We start from the raw sequence: 13,193 nt of genomic DNA, 5'->3' as shown, positions 1-13,193 counted from the left end.
TCGACTGGACATCTGGAGTGTGGCCATTCTAAGTCTGGGCCTTCTTTTGCTCCATATAAAACCACTTAACCAACCCTCCAAAGCCTTAATAACCTTGTTAGATAACAAGATGGGGATCATTTGCAGAGGATATAGCAGTCTGGGCACAATATTCATTTTGATCAGGGCCACTCTGCCAAGCCATGAAATGGGGAGGGGTGCCCAGCACTCCAGATCAGCCTTGATTGAATCGAAAAGAGGGACAAAGTTGAGCTTGAACAGCTGATGAGAAGAGGGAGAAATCCGTATCCCCAAATAAGTAAACCTAGTAGGAGACCAGTGAAATGGAAAGGGAACAGCTGAACAGTTGTAACTGTCAATAATGACCCCAGGGGCATGGCCTCTGACTTGGCAAAGTTAATCTTATAGCCTGAAAATGCACCGAAAGATGAAATTACTTCAACAAGACGGGGGAGGGAGGTTTCAGGTCGGGATAAGAGCACCAACACATCATGTGCATATAAAGAGACTTTATATATCTCCTCTTTAACACGAATACCAGAAATTAAAACATCCTGTCTTACAGCCTGGGCTAGTGGTTCTTAAGTTTTGAAACATGTTTTGAAAACTATTACTTCTTCCCAAGGCTGCTCGCTAATTTATGATAAATGAGCCATGGTAAATGATTCTCACTTGGTGGCGCTTTGTATGGCTCATGTGTGTAGCCTGTTTTAAATAAAAACCTTTACATAACTTCTTTTATAGTGTGATCTTCACATAGTCTAAAGCAAAATTTACAGTATTAACTAATTCTGTCTTTGAGGATTCTAGCTTAGCCTAGCTATTAGCTTAGCTCTTAGTCACTTACAGCATGACTTCTTCACCTGGCACCCCCACAATTTACATATATATAGTGATTAATTTTGGGGTAGCATGTTTTTAGGGTTTGAAAGGCACAGCTATTGTTTTAAGAAAATATGTCTGATCTGTTGTGAAACTCTGGACACATATGGGATCACTTAAGGTTTTCCCTTAGGCAGCAGTTGTCCTTTATCTCTCTGAAACATTCTTTGGGTACTTTCCCAGCTGGGAATTTACTCAGGGCCTTCGTGATATGATGTTCTGCTTCCCTGGCCTCTGGCTGCTAAAAGGTTAGCGATGAAAACATAACTTTTCTGAAACAATGTCAGAACTTCAGTTTTTAAAACATGTTTTGAAAGCTGATACCTCTTCAGACTAATCAAGACTGTATTGTAACTGGCCTTGTGCTGGCCCATGTGTGAGCCACCACTGGCAAACCTGATCTGGGCTGCCAAAGAGCCGTCATTCTTAGTGGTATGTGGGCCATGTGTAAGCACATTGTGTGGGCCAGGTCCGGGCCATACCAATTTTGCTATGTGGGAATGTATGTAATGTATATGCCAGATATGCCAGATATACATTATATCTGTATTTCACCATTATGGCTACGTTTAGGACCCTTTTGGCTAAATGTATACACTCTTCTCAGTGCGAGAGAAACAGTCCTGCAGTTGATGATTCATGACGTTGGGCCTTGTTGTGTATATGCATAAGAGAGGAGCAGAGGAAGTGGTCCGACTGGCCTAAGTGTGGGAGTTACCTGAATCTTTATGTTTGTATAAACATGATCCAAAGTTTTTTTCCTTTCTGGTCGCACGTGTTACATATTGTACATATTGGTAGTGTTAGTTTAATTAGTGTTAGCCTCCATAATTAGCAAGACTGTTAGCTCCCTCCATAGAAAAAAAGGTTGTTCAGACCAGCATATAAATGCATCTTTCCCATCTGCGAGTAACAATAACAATCCACGTATCACCCACTGGTCGCGTTAGTTCCTTTGGTATGTTAAAGGAGCAGCAAGACTCTTCAAATCTTGTCAGTTTCATGTTGTAGCCGATGTGCAGTAACTCCTGGCCGCTTTATGTGAGATTAGCAACAATTTTAAGCAAACTTTTATTCACTTAGTTATTAGGGGGTATTGTGCTTAGAATTTTGAAGTGAAAAAATAAATGTAATCCATTTTGGAGGAAGCTATAACATATAAAGATGTGGAAAAAGTGAAACGAGAACAAGTGAATACTTTTCAGATGCGTTTAAAAAAAACCGAGTCACGGGGATTGAAAATGAACAACAGCCTTCACAAGAAAGCCTTCAACAGTCCCACGTTTAAAATTTTGCACACTTCTTTCTTTACATCATTATTATTTCAGAAAAGTTCAGGAATATCATTCAGTGAATGGGGAATCATTTTAGCATACATCTTGCTGTATACAGTCACGTGACCCTCTCTGAAGCTATGTGTATCTGTTTGTCCTTGGCTCCTGGAAACAGAAAAAACAAAAGACTTGGCACATATCCTCGCCCCTCATTTTTATGTGTCACTCTCAAGGTTGTACTTTCACTTTCATTTTGACTGCACAGAGGCCCGGTACAGCCTCTCTGATTGCTTTGAGATGTCATTTCACTGACAGTTTCTTTTGTTTGCTTGGTAATTAAACTTGATTTTATTTATTTTACTCTAAAGAAATTTTAAAGAAAAATGGTCATATATTTAAGGAAACCTATTAAAGATTATAAATGTCAGCTAAACCATCTGTAAGGTCAAGTAAAATAATAATAATAATAATAATAATAATAATAATAATACTTCCATCAATTCAGTTTACAACATGGTGTATTATACATGTTAATAAAAAACACAGAGATCCTGAAAATTGTTTTCTGAAGTGGTCATTTGTTGACACAGCTGACACTGCTCTCTTCATTTCCCAGACATCGAAGATCATCGTGTACATCTAAACCTTTGATATGTTCATCATTACAGATGAGGTGCACTTTGGTGCCAGTGTCCTGTCTTAATGATCACTGCATTGCTGACTTCTGTCCAATAACAGCCCTGTTTTGATGACTTGTAGTAGCAAACTTTTCATAGTTGTCACAGGAACCTATGATTCAAACTTGCACTTGTTTTGCTGTTCCCTCCCAGGACTCAATGTCCCCACTCAGTTTTTCCTTTTACTATCAATCATTGCTTGTTTTTAAGCACTAATAACAACCTGTTTTTGTTTAAGCACTAAAATTTGGCAGATTGGGGGAATTTCCACTGCTGCTGTCACTTTCAGAACACTAGGATTTGCTACACTTTGAGTTTCAGTTCCAAAAGAAAAACAAAAAGAAAATCTGTATCCGTTTAGCTAGTTTGTAGACGTGTGTCATAGCAGCATCTGCCTGTATTTAGCAAATGATTAAAAAACTTTCAAATGTTTCCCTCAAACAATCAGCTGCTGCTGGTATGGATATAGACAAATTACTTCACCACATTTTATTAATTAATTATTTTTCCCTTGGAAAGCTAATTCAGTGCAGGTGTGTGTTATTGTATTAGATTGTTGTTGACAAATCAAAAGCAAACCAGGAGTTAGGGAGTGTTCTTGCATAGGAGACTGGAGGAGCTTAAAGCATTTATGTTTTCCAAAGGTAAGTTTAACTCTATGGTTCCAATGTCTGACTGAATTATAGGCTGTTGTGGTGCATTATGGGCAATGTAGGCATCAAAAATTAAAACAGGAGGACGACTGTTTTGCTTTATGGTTTTCCTACAAAAGTACTAAATAAGTTTACTCACAAGCAGTGTTGGGTAAGTTACTTTAAATTAGTACTTTAGTTACATTACTAGTAACTTCTATCAAAAGTAACTCAGTTACTGCAAGTTACTTGTTACTTTCAAAGTAACTAGTTACTAGGGAAAGTAACTTTGGTTTTACTCAGAATTCTCTTGTTAATGTGTTGCTTCCCTAACTAGATACGCAGCAAGATTGCCAGTCTTCTAGCTTGCTTACTTGCCACAAGTGCACTGTGCCACCTACCAACAGAAAGGAAAAAATAATGTGCATATTTCCACGAGAGAAATCCCACGCCTGGACCATCGTTGACCGCCGCCATGATTTTAGCCTACGTCACAGCGTCATGTGCGCTTTTTACATCCAACACGGAAACTGCAGTCAGGGTGCTTTCGATTGTACTCAGAACTCGGAAATTCTGCCTTCCGAGTAGGAAGATGTAGGTCAATCTATCAATCGTTTGTGGTAAGATTCAGATAATTATTTGTTAAAAGCTAGATATTTTAAATGAGAATAAGAAAGAAAAGTATTTCTTTGTGCCCCCCTTTCCCTGTTAATGCCCTACCTGGCCCCCCTGGCAAAACTTTGCTAGATCCGCCCCTGCACAGTTACCAGCTGTCAGCTACATAGAAAACGATCCTGGTGTTATTTGTCTCTCAGAAACAGTTCATAACTTCCCTTCAACTCATTAATGTCACCTAAAAGCTAAACCTGTTTCTCCATCACCTGTTCAGCTCTGATGATTCAGTAAGGACATCTCCTGGTTTCATCTTCATGTTTCCCTCTCACCACATATCCAAACCGATATCATGACCAATGTTCCCTCTTATTTTTCATGTGTTTGAGCGAACACACAAACTCCCTGAGCGGTCCCTTGGACCACTGTGAGCAACAGCAGACGTGTGCACTGTGGTCACGCCAGCATCAAATCCATCCAAGTAACATGGTTTATTAAAATAATCAAATGACAACATTTACATTTATGTTAGACTACTTTTAATTAACTGCTTTAGCCCACTTACAATGAAAATTTAAAAAAAAAATCTTGTTCATGACCTGTGTAGTATGTTAACACTATTGGAAGTAAAAATAACTTGAACTCCAATTTTGAAAACACAACTTTCTTTTTTTTTTTTTTTTAAATAAAGCTCTGACTTGTATTATGAGTATGAGTCTGTGGTCTTGGAGAGAGTCCTGTAACTCTGTCTGCAAAATACAGGATATAATGACCAGTGACCAATTAATTATATAGTTACTTATTCAAAAAAGTAACTGAGTTTTGCAAACAACAAAGTTTTTTGCAGCTGTTTACCTAAAAATGCAGCCAAGGCGTTTTTTTAAATAAACATTTCAAACTATTTAAAGAACAATCAGCTGTTCTGCATCAAATTTGATGCCACACAAATTATTTGTGCCACTCCAAAAAATAATTTTTGTCCACTATGAGATAAAGAAGAACAACAGCCTGATACCTGCAGGCCTGACAACAGGAGATGTATCACTCCTGTAACACCTGTAACATTTAGCAGTTCTCACACACACAACAAAACTATTGACTACACTACACACTAACTACACAAGATTTGCGCTAAACGTCGCAAATCTCTCACATCTCAAAACACCGCCGTCACTCCTAAAACTTCCCCCCTCCCTAAACAACTAAATGCCATGTTTTGATTGGTCGACATGGTACATTTTTCGACCAATAGGAAAGGGTGGGGTTTTTTTGGTTTTGTTTTTGCTCACAGGCGGAGAGTGATTTCGAGCGTTTTCCTTATAAAACGCCGTTTTTACCGTTTCTTCCCGCAGTAAATATAAACAACGATAGTATTCAGGAAGAAAACCAAACATTGCATATTTTTTTAATCATAACTCTGGTTTTACGTGGCCTATCAACACAATTTAAAAACTGGTATAAAGTCCACACTTTTTCCGTCAATTGTTCCGTCTGTCCTGCTCACATCTCCAATGGTTGTAGTCGTTGTCATTAACGTGGCTTCACTCCTCATCAGCCGCTTTGCTAGCTAAAACACCGGTGTCGGCACATAAGGACGCTGTCATAGCCTGTCAACAACGTTGATTAGCTGCGTATATACGAATGTGAATCGCGTGATTGGCTGGACTATGGGATAAGGTGGCATTGTTCTAATCCCATACTGGAGCAGCCAGTCACTCACTGACTAACACTGCCAAACAGAATTGTTAACGTATTTACTTTAATTTCAATTCAGGTTAGATTTTTTTTTGTGCGCAACACAGATTTTTTCTGCGCAGAGACCGTGCCATCAGCGCGCAGTTTAGAGGGAACATTGATCATGACCAGCAGCTTTCACAGCTGTGGCTCCAGCAAACATCAGCTGATACTAGAAATTAATATTAAATAAATTCTAACAACAGCTGATCAAGCTTAAATGTGCTGCTGTTGTTTAGCGCGACATCTACTGGGGTCTTCTTTCTGGCTAAAAGTGGGTGACAAACAAACAAGAGAGAAAAGCCGATCAGCTGACCATTGATCAGTTTCATGTTAGAAGCAGCAATAGGAGAGGGAGGGGGAGAGAATGAGAGAAGAAGAGGCAGCTGCAGCATAACGACAGAATAACTCCAGCTTTGTGTCGTTTTCCATTCTAGCTGAAGTCCAGGACAAACTGTGTTCCTTTTCACCTCAATACAAAACGCGTAATATTTTCTTTGAATACGAGACGATTCCATTTGCACAGGATGGTTGGCAACTCTAATAACTAACCTTATGATTAAAATAAAGTTCACTATCAGTAACATCAAAGCACCCACCCAGCTGTATATAAACTCCGTCATGCTAGCTAGTACGCAGCACGAGTTATTGTAACTGACTGTAAAAAGTCAGCATAACGAAAATAAACTCCACCTAAACTTGGTTTATATCTGACCCAGATAGACTGCAGGTCTTAACTTCTTACCTGAAGTTCAGTTCACCTGATACTCGGACTGGCGGCCGCCTCGGGTCTCTCCTCCTCCTGCCTCTCCTTTCCCTCATCCACCTGCTGGCCTCTGTGGAAGCTCCACCATAGTCACCACCAAACAGCTGAGTTATTTTTACACATTGGCCATCCACCACCTTTCATTGTTTATACCGTTACGGAAAAAAAAGAGAAAAAAAAACATCGGAAACATCAAAACGAAAAATCACCACCGGCCCACCGAGTCCAGCTATGGCTACAGATGTGTTTAGTAGTAATTTGTTTTTGTAGAGGGCTAGCAAAACAACCGTTTTTGAGGGCATTGCCATATTGGAATCCCGACTTCTCTGACGAGGCTAACCAGAACGCCGTTTACTGGAGTGTGTGACATTATTCCCAGGTCCGTGTTCCGATTTCTGAGGTAAGTCGAACACAACACACGAAGTAACGAATAACGACCCTATCTAAATCCCGGTAACAATTAACGCGTTCCGGATTTTGGCACAATAACTAGTTACCGTGCTCGTTACCACACTAATAACATAGTTACTGTAACGCGTTACTTAATAACACGTTAGTCCCTACACTGCTCACAAGACATCAGACAAAATCTTCATGAAACAATAAAAGCTTATAAAAGCCCAATAAAAGCTTCCTCACTGCTTTGCTTGACAATGTGTAGAACAAACCTGATGACACAAATACATAGAAAGCTTAAAAGTCAACGTCTTGATGCATTCTCAATCATCCAGGAAAGTAAATCTCCAAAAGTTGATTCTGTTCATCTGGATGTAGCGTTTTGTGGGAGAAACGTTTCGTCACTCATCCAAGTGACTTGGTCACTTGGTCACTTGGTCAGTGGTTGATCAGTGGTCTTTGATCAGTGGGTTTTGGTCAGTGGTTGTTGATCAATGGTCATGAGAATTTGCATAATTATGATTAAGGAACTGACCTCCCAGCCCATTGTTCCTTCAGTGGGCTGGTTTCAGTCATTATGCAAATGTACTGTTTATAAGATTTGGGGAAACCTGCAGTCAGCTGAGACTGAAGAAGTCACTTGGATGAGTGACGAAACGTTTCTCCCACAAAACGCTACGTCCAGATGAACAGAATCAACTTTTGGAGACTTAAAAGTCAACGAAACACATCCAAAGTTTGAGGGCCATGACCAAAAAAATGAAGCCGACTGAGCCCAAAACACTTAGAGGCATGTGTGGATATTTCAGTGATCACAGCAGTCTTTTCTATGTATGGTTTACTTTTTAAATTGATTCATTGTGAGCAACACAAACTGTAACAGATGGAAAATTTTGCTGGAGCACACTGATCATCACAGTCACAGATTGATGTCTTTAACAGTGTCAGTATTTTTCTTTCCCTGTTTGTGTGGGAATGTGTTGATCACAATTGTTGACAGTCTGGTATAAAAAAGTTACTTTTGTTTTTGTTAAGTCTTTTCAAGTTGCTGGGGGTGTGCTCTTACAATCTGACCATGTACACATGTGTAAAAAAAAAATCAAGTCGTGCCTTTTTATGTTCCGGCAACAATGACATCCATGAGTTATTATTCCTCCGTGAAATAGGTTTATTGGACTGGTGTTCCTACCCTTGATATGATGTGCCAGCATTTGGAAACAATTTGTGTGGGGCACGTCTGCATCATTGTCTCAATGAACGGCATCATCGAGATTTGGTGATAGCCAAATTGGCCAGCAGGGGTCAATGTGGAGATAGTAAGTAAGTAAGTAAGTAAGTAAAATTTATTTATATAGCACTTTTAAAAACAGAAAGTTATTTCAAAGTGCTTCACATGGAAATATAAAAGCATATTAAATGAAACAATAAAACAGTATAAAGAGGGTATAATAGCATATCCAATAAAACAGCATACTGCACATGAATATTACCTAAATTCCTGTCTAAACAGATGTGTTTTGAGCTGTTTTTAAAAGAAGCCACAGAGTTGATGGTGCATAGCGGGCGAGGTAAACTGTTCCATAATATTGGAGCCAGGGTTTGAAAAGCACGATCTCCCTTCTTTTTCAAAAGGGTCCGTGGAATGATTAGAAGACCACTATCAGTGGATCTAAGGATCCGGTTTGGAGAGTAGGGTTGGAGAAGCTCAGTGATATAAGTGGGGGCCTCACCTTGTAGGGACATGAACGTAAAAGTGAGGATTTTAAACCGATATCTATACCCAACCGGAAGCCAGTGCAATGATTTTAACACAGGGGTGATATGGGAGAATTTATGACTGTGGGATAAAAGCCTTTCTGCGGCATTTTGGACCACTTGGAGACGATTTAGGGAAGCCTTAGACAGACAAGAAAAGAGTGCGTTACAGTAATCTAAACGAGAGGAGATGAAGGCATGGATAAGCATTTCCTTTTTTTTTTTTTTTTTTGTGTCCCGTTTGGATCTTTAGCCATCAGAATTGTTGTCTTAAGGCCAAGAAAGATGCCAAGCGGATTTATTTTACCAAGTGGATCATCATGGCCTTGCCATATTGGTCCATTTGATTGACCTTTATTATAATTATGAATTTATTTTCGGTTGCTACAAACGGGACAGACGTGACTGGGGGATAGGACAGGGAGAAAGAATGAAAGAAAGAGAGGGAGAGAAAGAAAACCAAAGGGGAGAAGAGACGGTGAGAAGGGGGGGAAGAAAGGAAAAAACAAACAAACAAACAAAATACCTGGATCACCTGTATGGAGAAAAAAAACAGAAGAGAAAGCAAACAACAAAGAGCAACATAATAAAAACAGCACCATCACAATAAACTAGCTAGCAGTAGATAACAGTAGATACTAAATAATAAACGATATTGTGCAGCACGCAAGATAGACAGCGCACAATGTGCTTTGAGGCAGCAGCCAAGAAAGGTGTAGTCCGCGTCTGTGAACACCCGTGTGTACACCTGTGTGGATCAGCATGCTTGTATTCCAAAGGTTTCTCCATGTAACGATCTGCTAGGGAGTGTGGGGAGCCATAGCCCCGTCCACCAGGGTATGAAGCAGGTATGGAGGAGATCCAGGCCCCAGATATCCAGAGGCCCCAGAGTACAAGGACCCGAGGAGGACCACCAAAGGGGGGGGAACCGTGCCACCCTCCTGGGAAGAGCTGAGTAGAGCCCCAAACGAGAGGTCACCCCGCAGCTACGGAGCAGAGGCCAGAGGGGGTTGCAGTGGCGTGCCCGCGGGCTCTGCCGGCAGCCAGCTGTGCCAGAGAGGACCGAGCTTCAGGCCCAGAGGCCAGAGGCCTGAGGGCATCCCACCCCCCGGAAGGAGCCCAGGCGGGCCACAGGCGCCCGGCCCCGCCAATCGGCCACCAGGAGTGAGCAGGTACATGCATGAGCGCCCAGCCCCAGACGACAAGGACCACCAACACACCAACGTCTGAGGGCATCAGCCACCGGCAGGGAGTTTGGTGAGGGGAGATAGGCCTCCGTACTTTAGAGGGCCTGAGATGTACCCAGAGAGGTTGAGTCTAAGACCCAACCTGACATATAGTCACAGACAAACAGGCACACACGGACACAGACGTGCATTCCCACCCCCATATGCACAACCAAATACTCGGCACTCACCCAACGTGTAGACAGACACAAATAGACACTGCACAGACAGTCGCACTCCCCAAACATACTCTATATCCCAGGTCCAGGTACCCCCGCCCCCAGAGGGGCAAGCCGCACCTAGACCCAGGAGATGTAACCCTTCTCTCTGGGGTGGAGGCAAGCGGACCACCTCCTTATCTGCAGTAGCAGGGAGGCTCCGCATCCCAGACCCCAGTCTGACGGCCAGCACCTCCTCCCAGCCCCCCAGTCCTGACGGCTAACAGAACCGGGGTGAGTGAAGACCTCAAACCTCCCCACGCCCGCTCATATGTAGTGTTGCTGTGTGCTGTTCTAAAGTGCATTTAAAACTCAGGCGAGCATGGTACTAGCTTCCTCTCAGAGAGCAGCACGGCTCCTCCCGAAAACCCTTAGTGTCTAAATGCATTTAAAATTGAGGGTAGGGCACCAGCGCCAGAGGTGGGTTGGAGTACAACGACCATCCTCTGGATGCTGTAAAACGTGCCCACCCCCAAGGCCCTATATGTAAGTGTTATGTGAGAGTGTGAGTAATGTGGATGTCTAGGTTGCAGAATAAAATTGAGGCACAGGCGGCCAGAAGGGGACAGAGGGGGAGTGCCTCCCCTGCACCCTGGTGACATACCTGCACCCCAAGCCCTGCGTGTGTGGGTGGGTGTGGTAGAGCGGGAATGGGGAGGCAGCTGAGGATGGGGAGGGAAGAAAGGGAGGGGCAAGCGGCTCCTCCCTGGGGCCAGCTCCCCCGCTGACCCCAGTAGGCACCCCCACGCTCTGGAACCCACCAGGGCAAGGAGGCCCAGGCCCATCCGGACCGGGGGCCCGCAGCAGCAGCACCGCCCAGCCCCACAGAGTCCGGGGCAGCCCACCCGACTCCACCCCAGAGAAAACTGCACCCACCCCATCATCCAATCATCTCCCAAACTACACAAGACAATAGACACCCAGGTTGAGCTCATTCTCCCCCTCTCCTATATCTCTCCCCCACCTGCAGAGTGAGCTCCTGTAGTGAGGAGACCACCTGCAAAGATATAACAACCTCCCCACCAGTTAGAGAGCCCCCTAGTTGGGCCGATGCACCAGAGGTCCCCTGCACTGGGGCTGAGCCCCCCTGCACCCACCCGCCCACTGCTCCGGTGACACAACAGCCAGGACCCAAGCCCCCAAGGCCCGGCCAGCACCCCAGACCGGGGGGCAGAGCACCCCCAGACCCCCAAACATGGATAAGCATTTCCAAATCGCCTTTGGATACAATAGTCCTGAGTTTGGCAGTGTTTCTTAGATGAAAAAAAGCAGGAGCGGATGACAAAATTGGTATGAGCGTCAAAAGACAGAGATTGATCAAAAATCATCCCAAGATTCCGAGCGGTAGCTTTTATTGAGGATGAGAAAGGACCCAGACGTTGACTAATTTGGGGCTTGATGCTCTCTGGGGAAAGAATCAAACACTCAGTCGTGTCTGCATTCATCTGCAAGAAATTGTTTGTCATCCAATCATTAATCTCTTTAAGACAATCCATTACATTTGTCTATTTCCCAGGGTTTAAAGGAGATGTAGTGATAGGAGATAGAGGGGTTAGGTGAATTTAAAAGCCCAAAGGTGTGAATGTGAGTGTGAATGGTTCTCTGTCTCTATGTGTTAGTCCTGCGATAGACTGGCGACCTGTCCAGAGTATACCCTGTTCCAGCTCACCTTTGACCCGAAATATAATAGTACAGGTTATGCAAAATTATCTTTACAAATTATCTTATATCTGATAAGATGATTTAGAGCATACTCTGACTGGTATGTAACCAGTGTTAGTGATGTAAACAATGGTGATATTTAGTGTCCAGATTGTGGTATTGTCATATTTCCTGGATTGAAATCCCCCAGGTGGTGGTGTCAGTCCCCTTTCTTCCATTGTTCTGGTGCAACCGCACTTGGTTCGAACCACACATCTCGTCTTTCTCTTTTCCTTGCTAAATACTGTTATATACACTCCAAAGTTTGCTTAAAATAGTTAGATTACTGTCATGTTTTGTTATCCTCTCTATGAAGGAGATTAGGCTTGAATTTGTAATTTCTGTGCTTTCAGAGATGGGCCCAGGCACGGTAAGCTACAGATAAGTTTCTACATATTCTACACATAGATTATGTGTTGACAATTTTTTGTTGTTTTGTGGAGGTAAGCATCAACGACACAGAGCTCTCAGTTCTCACTCCTTCTTTATTCGTCTCCAACATCAACTGCGCATATCGCGCCACAAAACACAGGAACACACTTCCTATGCACTGGGTGTGAGTGGAGCCCTTTAGTGGTCCACCACACATGCCCCCCCCCGAACACCCAGCAGAACTACTCCAGGACCCGGGGCTTAAGCAAACGGCCGGAACGGCTGAACCGGGGGGGGTGGGGAACTGACAGAGGGCAACCCAGCCCGGGAGCGAGGCTGGCACTGGCGGTCAGAAAAAGCTGCAGACGACTCGGACTCCGTTGATTTTGGGTCGCTCCTGGGGGAAAAAACAGAATCCATCAGCCCGGTGGCAGGTGGGCGGCCGCGGCGAGGGGCCTGGGCCGGGACCACCTGATCCTCCTGCATAACATGTGCAGGCTTAAGTCTGTCAACAGAGACAACCTCCTGCCGACCGCCAAAGTCCAAAATGAAATGTTTGTCGCCTGGTTTAAGAACCCTGTATGGCCCGTCATACGGTGGACGCAGCGGAGTCCTATGGGCATCGTGCCTGACGAAAACGAAACGAGCAGAGTCCAATGAACTCGGAACAAAAGTGTCAGGCAGGCAGTGGTGCACAGGACCAGGAACAGGAAATGAGTCTCTTGGGGGGCGAAAAGGCAACAAAGAGGTATCGAAACATGGGGGAGGGCTCTCAGGTAAGAATTCCCCGGGGACTCGGAGAGGCTGGCCGAGGACCAGTTCAGCCGGGGAAACCCCGAGGTCTTCTTTAACCGTGCTACGCAATCCCAGCAAAACCCACGGAAGACGGTCGACCCAGTCGCCACTTGTTAAGGAAGCCCGGAGCGCGGCCTTAAGTGACCGGTGAAA

Source organism: Perissodus microlepis, chromosome 3 (assembly GCF_051167445.1).
Source record: "Perissodus microlepis isolate ML-2025 ecotype Zambia chromosome 3, ASM5116744v1, whole genome shotgun sequence".
Lineage (NCBI taxonomy): Eukaryota > Metazoa > Chordata > Actinopteri > Cichliformes > Cichlidae > Perissodus > Perissodus microlepis.
The sequence above is the reverse complement of the archived record's forward strand: the minus strand, read 5'-3'. Positions refer to the sequence as shown.